We start from the raw sequence: 14,280 nt of genomic DNA, 5'->3' as shown, positions 1-14,280 counted from the left end.
ATATATATATATATTCATTAAATACTAAAGCACATGTGGCATCAATTTTTCTACTGCAACACTTTTCTTTTCACATGTATCTTTTTCTGACTTCAGGAAATGACTTTTTGAAGCAAAAGATTGAATTATTTACAATATGTAGCCGACGGCTGTAATATATTGCGTCTAAAATCTGAGATGCATATACAGTATGTGAATAATATATATATATATATATATATATATATATAACGCACACACAGGGGTGAAAACATAACCTCCTTCCAACTTCGTTGGTGCAGGTTAAAATGCCATACAGCTCAGTGACGCACCAATGTTGAATACTAAATACCCGAACAAAAAATATTCCCTTCCGGAAGTAGGGGAATGCCAATTACAGGTATTACCGGAAGTGCTTTTAATTTGTAATCTGGCTGACCCTGAATAGCTCGGGGGACAAAACCATCAGTGAGGGAAATAGCTGAAACAAAAGAAAAATCTGACGTGTTGTAGTGACAGATGAACCCATTCTTCCTAAATTGCCCGTTCTATATTAGCTTTCTCTCTGTCTCATTATAGATACGCCTTTCCTTTCTGTATTCCAATATCCTGCTTCTCTATTTCTTTTCAAAATATATTATTTCCCCGTTTTTTTTTTAATATATTCATGTTATAAAGAAAGATGATGAATATGTGGGGATGTAAGTACCGGAGATATGTGGGAATATCAATACTTGAAAGATTGGAAAATTATGAAATAAAAAAAATGGCAGGCATAGTAAAGACTAGAGGGGATTAGTATCAGGAGTGAGATGGTGTGGTCTCGTGTTGAGAATGTATGGTGGGGAGGGAGTGAGGCGGACTTGGGAGGAACCTATTAGCGGGAAAAGATTGATAGGGAGACAATTAGATGATGAGATATGGTGAAGGATGATATGGAGAGAGGAGGTTTGGTGGAAGAGGATGCCTTTCATATTAGGCATTGGATAGGGCGCATCAGCAACCGACCCCTAATGTAGGGATAAAGGTGGGAAGAAGTACAGGAGAGATAAGACCAAGGCAAAGAGCCAGCTGGCCACTTGATTTCTCTTGTAATCTGGCGTTGCTTATCAACCTTGATATATGCAAAAAGATAAAATAACTTTTTATCATTAGCATATCTTTATGAGAAATTTCAAGGGGAACTAGCAGGCCTATGAGAGAGAGAGAGAGAGAGAGAGAGAGAGAGAGAGAGAGAGAGAGAGAGAGAGAGAGAGCTCTTGTACAGTTAGCTGAACGGTTGGCAAATGAAAATCGCTCAGGTAAATTGGTTCCTGTTGCGGAAAAGCCATTCGAAAACATAACGCCGAATTTCACAAAGGGAAGCAAATTACAGTCGAGCGCTTTTGAAGTGGACGAAAATCAACGATAATGAATAAAAGCAAAGTATGTTTCCCACGGAGACAATTTTGCGTTTTTTTTTTTATTTTTACTCGTATATCATATATCATTTAATTTCTAGAGAAATAAAATTATATTCCTCTAGAAAAGACGACAGTCAACCTGTTGATAAAATGCTTGCGATTGAAGAGTCTGTGTATTATTAAGTCATTGTAAAATGGCATTTTTGTGGTAAAAATATGTCGGATTTCAACTTATTTTGTGGGAGTTTTATGGGAAAAAATTGTCCCCTAAATCACATTCTGGTAAGATGAAAGGTTTATTTCCTCATTCAGCTCAGACGTTCATACAGCCAAATAATCGTTAGCCTATCAATCAAATACATAATTGCTCATACTTCGTCCTTGACACATTAAACGAATATACATTAGGCACGAGACAAGAAATTATGTAGATTATGGGAAGACTTGAAACATCTATAACTAGTACTGTTAATAATTTGCATTAAAAACGGTAAAACTGCTGGAATAAATGTTGCCAGATATTTACCGTTTTAAATACTGATATATTGACATAAAGGACTGATATTACTGTCACCACCTCGTAAAAGATAATAACAAAGTAGGGTAAAATTACGGTCGCCTGTAACTTATTGAAATACGGCTGAAAACAGTAGATTTTTACAGAGAATTTCAGATTAAAATTGCGGATTTTTGAAGAGTATATAAGCAAGATGAGACACATTTTCGTAAATATGCAGGTATGGGTGTATCTACGTATTTACTATGATAGTTATATGCATTAAATGCATGCACACACACACACACGCACAAATACACACACACACACACACATACATATATATATATATATATATATATAGGAATGGAGTCAATGCCACTAATGATAGTAGTGATTCATCATCATCATCTACCATCTCCTACACCTATTGACGCAAAGGGCCTCAGTTAAATTTGGCCAGTCGTCTCTGTCTTGAACTCTTAATTCAATACTTCTCCAGTCACTATCTCCTGCTTCACGTTTCATAGTCCATAGCCATGTAGGCCTGGGTCTTCCAATTCTTCTAGTGCCCTGTGGAGCATAATTAAACGTTTGGTGAACTAATCTTTGATCAACATAAAGAAAAGTATCATTTTAGCGTTTACGTCCCGCTCAAACTCGTTAGTTCCTTTGGTCGCTGCAACCTCACCAACCTTGTGAGTTAAGGATGGGGGTTTTGGGGGAGCCTATAGGTCTATCTGTTGTGCCATTCGCAGCCATTGCCTGGCCCTCCTTGATCCTAGCTTGGGTGGAGAGGGGTGGTCAGTTTCCAGCCATTGCCCTGCTTGATAGGGCAATGTCACTGTCCCTTGCCTCTGCCATTCATGAGTGGCATTTAAATCTTACGCATCTATATTTCGTTTCAATTTATACATTCATGAAATATGTAACCTTTGACATCATTGTTTCGCTAACACATTTATACAAGGTGATGGTGCCATGGTATTTGCGTACAATCATCTTGATAATAAGAGGATTGGAAAAAGTGTGTTTACTTTTAGCTATTACAATGCACTTGACAAGCAATTTGTACCATAGAAGATTTTGTAATATCTGTCGGAGATATTTGCTCTCAACTTTAACTGTAATAAAAAAATATTTCTATATCAGAATCCTAACACCGTCGACGGCCAATCAATTTATCTTTTATTTCCACTTTTTTCCTAAAGGAATTTCTTTTTAACGGACTTCTTTAACAATTAAATTCTAATAATATTTCGATATAGATTTCTTTAAATAATTTAGGTGCTCTATCAAAAAAGCCGTAATTATAATCATAAATTCTCCGTTAGAAATATATTATTCTCCTGACCGTTGACCTTAACATGTATTAATTTGCGTGGATTTTCACACCCTCTAATATGAACCAAGTTTGTAGTCTTTGTGACAATGATGTCCAAACTTATAGCTGATTACGTGAATTGGACATTTTGCTTAACCATGACCTTGACCTTGGACTTCCAAAATTTAATAATTTCCAGCTTTTTGCGTGAAATTTAATCCCTGCAAGTTTTATTACTCTACGATTAAAATTGTTGCCAAGAAGCTGTTCACAAATAAACACACACAAACAGGGGAGAAAACATAACCTCCTTCCAACGTCGTTGACGGATGTAATAACAAAATATGATAAAAACTCTTACTAAAATGTAATAAGGTCTTGAATGCCGATTGGAGAGTAAAGCATTATCAAAATAACAATAATAAAAAATAAAAATAATAATATTAATAATAAAAATAATAATAATTATCATTAATAATTATAACAATTATTAATAATAATTTTAATAATTGTTAAAAAAGATAATTATCATTATAATAATAATAATAATAATAATAATAATAATAATAATAATAAGCATTCTAAAATTACTTAATAGTGTTCTGTCCTTAAAAAGCGCGAACAAAGGTCTAAATATGATTAAAAACGCACAAAAAGAAAGAGACAATTTATAATACAAATGTATTCCAATTACTGTCATGCACATCAATTACGTTCAAGTTCAACTGACTGGAATACTCTGTAACTGCGGCTAATTACAATATATCGTTAAGATGCAGATCAAGGTATATAATCGGTATTTGCTAATGAGGGCAAACTTTATTTTTAGTGAATTATATTCAATAATCTAAGTATTATTTAAAAAACTCAAGTGCTGCCATAAAAACATCACTCACTCTCTCTCTCTCTCTCTATATCTCTCTCTCTCTCTCTCTCTCTCACGGGAAAAAGGCAATAGCACGGATGGTTTTTTATCGCAGCACAGCGTCTCTCTCTCTCTCTCTCTCTCTCTCGGTAAAAACTCAATAGCATGGCTGTTTTTTGTGATCGCAGCATCTCTCTCTCTCTCTCTCTCTCTCTCTCTCTCTCTCTCTCTCTCGGTAAAAAACTCAATAGCATGGCTGTTTTTTGTGATCGCAGCATCACTCTCTCTCTCTCTCTCTCTCTCTCTCTCTCTCTCTCGGGAAAAACTCAATAGCATGGCTGTTTTTTTGTGATCGCAGCATCTCTCTCTCTCTCTCTCTCTCTCGGGAAAAACTCAATAGCACGGATGGTTTTTTTATCGCAGCACAGCGCCTCTCTCTCTCGGGAAATGGGCAATAGCAAGGATGATTTTTTTTGATCGCCACATCATTTCTTTGATATCAACACGAAAACCACATTGGCCAGAGGTCACGCAAAACAAACGTTTTCGGGTCATCATTCTAAAGTACTCTGTTACACACCACTTTAACTCGTAATTGAAAAACATTATTCTTCCACACTCAAACGACTCTGGCTACATTTGCCTTTTATTTTTCGCTCTTCGCCAGATTCAAAAGAGATGGGCCATTTTCTGGATGAAGAGGTTAATTTACAATGGAGCCATCTAACATCTTGAAGAGAAAATATTTATGAAAATGTATAAGATGAATGCATATATATATATATATATATATGTGTGTGTGTGTGTGTGTGTGTGTGTGTGTGTGATAAATTTTGCATATTTAGACGTGTTTTTCATATTCAAATAAGCCATATACTTTAATACGTTAATAATCTGGATTCTCTTACCAACCTCGGGATCAGAGTCCCAAGGCGAAATCACTCAAAGACAATAGCATCTGACCGGCCGGTCAGATGCTATTGTCTTTAAGTGGTTTCGTCTTGGGACTGATCCCGAGGTCAGTAAGAGAATTCAGACATTAATGCATTGAAATATATGCCTGATCTGAATATATATATATATATATATATATACCTCAAATAATAAGGAAGAATCACATAAAATTTCAGGTCAATTGAATGAAAACTTTTTTTTTTTACGAATATTTTTTCTTAAAAATAACGTTTTTTTCATTTTTTAAAAATTAGATCTCCTTTCTTGTTTATCACTCAATTAAAAAAAAAAAGATACCAGCAGAAAGTTGGGTAGCGTGGTGATGAAAGGTGGCCAAACCCCCAGAAATGAATAACGACATGTCTGAGGTCTTTGCCATGCAGTGGGCTAGAAACGGCTGCATTCGTTGTACATATATATACATTGTATATACATATGTATGCATAGATTTGAATATATACATGTGTGTACATACATCTATTTGCTTTTAAAATTACCGTATTCTCGCTAATTCGCACACTTACATAAACACAAGTTGATATAGCATAGCCCTTTTGACAAAATATTGAGATCGACTTTCGGCTAAGATCAAACCAAAATAAAGACTAAATTTTGCTGGAAATGATGAGAAAAATATGAAATTAAAACCAATTATGAGATGAAACAATCTCCAATAGAATTAGTAGATTTGAGAACAAAGACCTCAGAAGGATAATGGGAGTTAAGTGGCAGGACAGGAATAGAAATGAAACAATAAGAAAGATTACTCGTGTGCCATATGTGTGATGAGATCACGGTGAGGGGTAGATGGAGATGGTTTGGACATGCCCTTCACACTCCCCAAGAGAGATTAGTTCACCAAACGTTAAGCTGGGCTCCACAAAGCACTAGGAGTGTTGGAAGGCCCAGGCCTACATGGCTGAGGATTATGAAGAGCGAAGTAGGAGATGATGACTGGAGAAGTATTGAATTAAAAGCTCAAGATAGAGACGACCGACGAAATCTAACCGAGGCACTTTGCGTTAATAGGCGTAAGAAGAGATGATGATGATAAGATAAAGCAACGGTAACTGCATCGTAAAAGCAAAAAATGCACGAACGACAAAACGCAGTAAAACATCACGCAGGGTTACAGGAATTGCAAATTCCAGAGCGAACGTGAATGCAAATATTTCCGCACCAGTGATTTTATCAATTCAAGACACGTAGGAACCTCCCCAAGCAATGTGAAACATGGAAGCAGGAATCAAGGCCATGACTATGAATCACAAGGGTCTTTAAAACATTTAAGGGTAATATTTCGGTAGAAACCCATCCAGCACCTTTACAGATTGCCAGTACACAGGAGTTTGATGAATTTCTTTTTTCGTGAGCGAAGCGAGCGCACGGCGCCGCAAAAACATTAGATTTCGGTAAAAAATTCAATGGAGTCTGATGATTTTTGCTCCTCCATGCGCTCACGAAAAAATAAAAACACTAAGCCCCTATGTACTGGCAAGCGATAATGGAGATGGGTGGGCCTCTAACGAAATATTACCCATTTAAGAGCCTCTGATATATGAAAGGATTTGGTAGAATCATCCAGAGAGATTTTCCCGGATCGAAACACGTCGCTTTATTCCGTTACTAGATTGTGCTACTCGGTATTAATTCATGACATCTGACATGGCCCCAGCAAGCAGGACAACGTCCCAGAGACAAACCATATATACATAATTATGATTAGAGCCCACCCGGCTCTCCACCCAAGCTACGACCAAGGAGGGCCAGAGAATGACTGCTGATGACTCAGCAGGTAGACCTATTGGCTCCCCCAAAGCCGGCATCCTTAGCTCACAAGGACTGTGAGGCTATCAATCACCAATCAGGGACGTTACCACATAGGTATGGCTAGATTTGGGATATAAAGGAAGGAAAAATACAAAAAGAAGGAGGGACAGAAGGTGAATAGAGGGATATTTGAGGTCCAAGAAGATTCTCTCTCTCTCTCTCTCTCTCTCTCTCTCTCTCTCAACACATCCTAAATCGACACAACGCCGTTCATATAGCTAGTGAATTTTAGGGATTTTAACTGATAAGTCATAAGGATAAAATGGTTGTGCAAAGCCTCCAATTAACTGGATAAGTGAAAGCCGGTAATCGGAACTTTGAACATATATATAATCGCCTTTATTATCCTTCAATTACCTTCGAACAGATGGTTCCACACAAGAAGCATCTTTGTGAGAGAGAGAGAGAGAGAGTCACTATTTCTATGTGCTTGCATAGTTTAAAACATAACGCTGAGCATATATATCACACCTAGTGAGAGAGAGAGAGAGAGAGAGAGAGAGAGAGAGAGAGCCATTATTTTCATGTGCTTGCATAGTTTACAACATAACGCTGAGCATATATATCACGCCGAGAGAGAGAGAGAGAGAGAGAGAGAGAGAGAGAGAGAGCCAATATTTTCATGTGCTTGCATAGTTTACAACATAACGCTGAGCATATATATCACGCCGAGAGAGAGAGAGAGAGAGAGAGAGAGAGAGAGAGAGAGAGCCATTATTTTCATGTGCTTGCATAGTTTACAACATAACGCTGAGCATATATATCACGCCGAGAGAGAGAGAGAGAGAGAGAGAGAGAGAGAGAGAGAGAGAGCCATTATTTTCATGTGCTTGCATAGTTTACAACATAACGCTGAGCATATATATCACGCCGAGAGAGAGAGAGAGAGAGAGAGAGAGAGAGAGAGAGAGAGCCATTATTTTCATGTGCTTGCATAGTTTACAACATAACGCTGAGCATATATATCACGCCGAGAGAGAGAGAGAGAGAGAGAGAGAGAGAGAGAGAGCCATTATTTTCATGTGCTTGCATAGTTTACAACATAACGCTGAGCATATATATCACGCCGAGAGAGAGAGAGAGAGAGAGAGAGAGAGAGAGAGCCAATATTTTCATGTGCTTGCATAGTTTACAACGTAACGCTGAGCATTAATATCACGCCGAGAGAGAGAGAGAGAGAGAGAGAGAGAGAGAGAGAGAGAGCCAATATTTTCATGTGCTTGCATAGTTTACAACGTAACGCTGAGCATTAATATCACGAACTATGAAACCACGTGAACACATAAAATGGACTTCAACAGTAAAATACTTTCAAAGATATTTAACCAAACATACAATACAAAACTCCAGTCAATTCGTGTGCCATTCCAACTTACCATTCATCCTCTCTCTCTCTCTCTCTCTCTCTCTCTCTCTCTCTCTCTCTCTCTCACACACACACACACACAACCTGTGTTGTCAGCACTAACAGTCTCCTTTCGGGTTCAGTAGTCCACCTAGGTACTTCAAGCACCAGTTCTCTTTATCTACTGTGAATATGCCCCATACATATCCATTTGAATACCAGCATACATAATCACCAAGTTTTCAATCCAATTACACCCGTCCTTGCACTGGTAACGGCCCTGCCACTTTAGTTACCAATAACCATCTTGAGATTTTATTTCTAAATACTACAAACGTCTCTAACTGGGTTAGAGTCCCGTTCAAACTCGTTAGTTTCTTTGGTCACTGTAATCTCACCATTCTTGTGAGCTACGGAAGGGGGTTTGGGGGAGCCTATAGGTCTAACTGCTGAGTCGTCACCAGCCATTGCTTGGCACTCTTGGTCCTAGCTTGGGTGGAGAGGGGGCTTGGGAGCTGATCATATGTATATATATAGTCAGTCTCTAGGGTATTGTCCTGCTTGCTAGGGCAAAGTCACTGTCCCTTGCCTCTCCCATTCATCATATGTATATATAGTCAGTCTCTAGGGTATTGTCAAGCTTGCTAGGGCAAAGTCACTGTCCCTTGCCTCTGCCATTCACGAGCGGCCTTTAAACCTTAAATGATATATACCGTGACTCCTGTCCGTAAGTATTAATTGAATATCATAATTATAAAGTCTTACTTGAACGTATTCCGGCAGTATGCATTATTCCACTACAATTCAAGCATTCAACTACCTGCCCTGCTTGACTTTATTACAGCCGTGGAGACTTTATTACACCTCTGGCGACTTTATTACACACCTTTGGAATTTACTACACACAAGGGGACTTTTCCACGCACCCTCATTCTTCTCTCACATTCATATTTCAATGACGCATTTTCATGAATGACCAAACTAAAAATATGCTCCAAGCGGTTCTATAAAGAAGTTCTACTTAACCTAACTCTGACCAACAAATCCGATTCTGTGATTATATATCATGAAATCGGATTTAAGAACCAGACGGTTTCTCAATTTTTATAAGCCTGTACAATATTATCTTGCTTTTGAGTACACTCGAGGACACTTGTACCTTATTTCTCTTCCTTTTTTTTTCAAGTTTTTTTTATAGTTTATATATGATAGATTTAATTAAATGTTGTTACTGTCCTTAAAATGTTTTATCAAATTGTTTATTACTTCTTTCGCAGTTTATTTATTTTCTTGTTTCCTTTCCTGCCTGGGTTATTTTTCCCTGTTGGAGCCCTTGGGCTTATAGCATCTTGCTTTTTCAACGAGGGTTGGGGTTTAACTAATAATAATAATAATAATAATAATAATAATAATAATAATAACAATAATAATGTTCTTGTTTCAATTACTTCTGTTTTCTTTATGTTTATTATTACTACCATTACTTGCTAAGCTACAACCCTATTAGGAAAAGCAAAATGCCATAAGCCCAGGGGCTCAAACAGGGAACGTAGCCCAGTGAGGAAAGGAAAATTCTGTTTCAGTAATAACTATCAATGAAAACGAAACCTACAAAATAAATAAAAAAAAAAATAATATAGATTATGCAATTTTATATCGACCTTAATTTTCTAAATATTTCCTTAAAGAAACACCAATTTAGGATGCATCTCATTTCTCAGATTTGACCTTTGTCTTGAAACGATCACCATCTACCGATGAATATCTGATCATTTTCCCCATTCCTTATCTGAAATCGTTCAGATAGTTCAACATACAGTAGTTCCAATCTATTTACAATTGCTTTACAGAACATTTCTCAAACCAGTATTGATGGCGTTATTTTAAGGCTAAGTAATGTTAGGCAATATTAAGGAGTGATCTATTCTTACTGTAGAATTATATCAGTATTTTTTTTTTGCTTAATTTGGGAATTTTGTATTTTAGTATTTGCTAAATAAATACTCATTATACATATATATATATATATATATATATATATATATATATATATATATATATATATACATATACCAGTATCACAAATCCCCATTAGCCAACGTAGTGATGAAAACTTGCCAAATTCCAGGCATAAAAGGACATTTCGGAGGCCTTTGTCCAGCAGTGGACTAGAAACGGCTGCATTTATTGTTGTATGTTTACATATATATATATATATATATATATATATATATATATATATATATATATATATATATATATATATATTTATATATATTATGTATATATATATATATATATATATCTATATATATATATAAATATATATATATACATATGTATATATATATATATATATACATATATATATAAATATATATATATACATATGTATGTATATATATATATATATATATATATATATATATATATATATATATATATATATATATATATATATATATACACAGTGGGTTACATTCAGATGTGAAATGTCAAATTTTCTCAGTAATAACTATCTTGCTCTCTATCATGCTTCATGATAATTAAATCCAGAATATTGCACCCCAGGTTGTATTACATTACAAGAAATCGCATTTAGAGTTATCATCCAATTATTAAACAAGTTTAATACTACGTGTATTCCTGCATGCAATGGATAAATCTCAAAATACATAAGGTAATTATCCCCTTTGAAATACTAATCTACCCGGGTACGTATATTTCTCTCTCTCTCTCTCTCTCTCTCTCTCTCTGGGTACGTATATTTCTCTTTCTCTCTCTGGATAAATATATTCATTCTCTTTCACACTCTCTCTCTGCCTGGGTATATATATTCATTCTCTTTCACACACACACTCTCTCTCTTAGCCTGGATAAATATATTCATTCTCTTTCACACACTCTCTATATCTCGGTAAATATATTCCTTCTCTCTCTCTCTCTCTCTCTGGGTAAATATATTCATTTTATCTTTCATTCTCTACCCGAGTAAATATATTCATACTCTCTCTCTCTCTCTCTCTCTCTCCATGAGGTAATATATTCATTCTTTCTCTCTACTTGGGTAAATATATTCATTCTTTCTCTCTACCTGGGTAAATATATTCTATCTCTCTCTCTCTCTGGGTAAATATATTCATTCTTTCTCTCTACCTGGTTACATATATTCATTCTCTCTCTCTCTCTCTCTCTACTTGGGTAAATATATTCATTCTTTCTCTCTACCTGGGTAAATATATTAATTCTCTCTCTCTCTCTCCATGGGTTAAATATATTCATTCTTTTTCTCTACCTGGGTAAATATATTCATTCTTTCTCTCTACCTGGGTAAATATATTCTATCTCTCTCTCTCTCTCTCTCTGGGTAAATATATTTATTCTTTCTCTCTACCTGGGTACATATATTCATTCTCTCTCTCTCTCTCTCTCTCTACTTGGGTAAATATATTCATTCTTTCTCTCTACCTGGGTAAATATATTAATTCTCTCTCTCTCTCTCTCTCTCTCTCTCCCCTGGGTTCCTCATATTAATTCTAAATGGGCTGTTGGTAAGGGAATGTACAATAACTACACAAAACTAATAACGATATGCATGCAGGCGATCACGTGCAATTTCTGCTTTATATATTAAACAAAGAGGAAAATCTATATATATATTTTCAAACTTGAATTTCCCAAGGCCAGAGAGAAGAAATTTCGACTTCCTCGTTTACGGCCTGCCAACGCTTAGAGCCTGTATTCCACAAGGCAGGACAAGACTCTAAAACATCGATTTGCAGTGGCTTGATTGGTAATGTCTCTGCCTGATGTTTGCCAGTCGGGGGTTCGAGCCCCGCTCAGAGAATAACATAATTTTCTCAACTGCATTGATTAAATATAATTTTTTATTTTTGTATCTTATTTACAGGGGAGCACATTGAGAGAAGAAGAAGAAGAAGAAGAAGAAGAAGAAGAAGAAGAAGAAGAAGAAGAAGACATTGACTAAGCCGCACGATGGTAGCAAGCCAGACATCTGCCATCAGCGGTGTTGTTTCGATTTTAAATGAATTCCTTCCTGAACTTATACGATGTGGGGAACATAGAAAGCGAAAACTAGAGGGGTACTCAGTAGAGCGAAGACCTCCGCCGCGGCATCTCATTTCCCGACCTTTTACTCGACTTGACCTTTGACCTTAACATGTATCATTTGGCGTGGATTTTCATACACTCAAATATGAACCAAATTTTAAATATCTGTGACAACAATGTCCAAAGTTATGGCTGATTACGTTAATTCTGCTTAACTGTGTCCTTAACCTTCCAAATTTCATCATTTCCAGCTTTTACATAAACGTTAATTCCTGCAAGTTTCATTACTCTACGATTAAAATTGTGGCCAGGAAGCTGTTCACAAACACACAAACTGAGGGGTAAAACATTACCACCTTCCAACTTCGTTGACGGAAAAAAACTAAAAAAAAAAACTGACCTAGCCACATTACCGCACTTATGGGGACAGACTTCCTCCATACATGGAGGGGAATCCTATGGACTACCTACGCTATCATAAATTAATTGCCCTCATATGTCTAACTCAGCACGAGTCCACATAAGAGGCTGGATTTGCTACCATTGCTCACAAACCGCCTCCAGGCTGGGTTTCGTTCGTTTGTTTGTTTAAAATAGGCTTGCCTTATGCAAGACACGGGCCCCTGCGTTGACAGTACGTAAGCGAATATTAATGATAAAACAATGAATCTAAAATTTATTTATCTTAAATGTTTTTACTCTTCTTAAAATATTTCATTTTTTCCTGGTTTCATTTCCTCACTGGGGGTGTTTTCCCTGCTGGGGCCCCCGGGCTTATAGTATCCTGCTTTTCCAACTAGGGTTGTAGCTTAGAAAGTAATAATAATAATAATAATAATAATAATAATAATAATAATAATAATAATAAATGAAGGGAATCGAACAAGGAAAACGAGTTCTGATAAATTTAAGTTAAAGTACAGTAAGCAAGGTGGATGTTATGTGCTTAATTACGTTAAAATTGAATGACAGGAAAGAATTCATTAAGCTTGAACTGTGGTGTGGAGGTAGCGTCCTCCTCTAGTGATTGCCAGACTGGTTTTCGAGTCCCGCTCAAACTCGTTAGTTCCTTTGGTCGCTGCAACCTTACCGTCCTTGTTGAGCTAAGGATGGGAGGTTTGGGGGGAGCCTATAGGTCTATCTGTTGAGTCTTCAGCAGCCATTGCCTGACCCTCCTTGGTCCTAACTTCGGTGGAGAGGGGGCTTGGGCGCTGATCTTATGAAATATGTGTAAGGGCAAGGCTGGGTTTAGGGAAAAGTAGGAATTTAACAACTTGGTGGGTTGACACTGATGACGTCACCATTAGGTAAACAACCTGGTGTTGACGTCATCATACGGTAAGCAAACGTGGTGATGTCATCATACAGTAAACAAGTCTGGTGATAACGTCATCATATGGTAAGCAAACCTAATGGTGACGTCATCACGTGGTAAGCAAGTCTGGCGATGACGTCATCATACGGTAAACAAATCTGGTGACGATGTCATCACATGGCAAGCAAACGTGGTGATGACGTCATCATATGATAAACATGATTTTTCCACCAGTTAGGCATAGTTGGCTCAGAAATTCGCTTCTCTCGATCTAGACTGGATATTAACCCATGATGATAGTACCAAGAATCTACATTACGACTTGCAATATATCATTTTAATCTCTTCGATTTTCTCTCATATACTATAAGCTAGTGTTCAGTCGGGGAACAATCTTATATTATCTTATTCAGAAAAGTCATATTAGCCAGAGCTTCATAGTAATTATGAAGCAAAATAGCTCGTAAAATTATTTTAAATAGGCCTTCGGGATAGACAAAAATCTGGTAATAAAACCACATAATTCTAAAGCCATATGGGCTAATTCTTGAGATAACAATATATATATATATATATATATATATATATATATATATATATATATATATATGACAAGAAATTTAATCAAAATCTAACCAACTTTATCGGATTGATATTTTTATATTTGAGGACGAGAACCATATTTATACTGCTTTTCC

This window comes from Palaemon carinicauda, chromosome 43 (genome assembly GCF_036898095.1).
Source record: "Palaemon carinicauda isolate YSFRI2023 chromosome 43, ASM3689809v2, whole genome shotgun sequence".
NCBI classification, from domain to species: Eukaryota; Metazoa; Arthropoda; class Malacostraca; order Decapoda; family Palaemonidae; genus Palaemon; species Palaemon carinicauda.
This window is presented reverse-complemented; position numbering follows the sequence as displayed.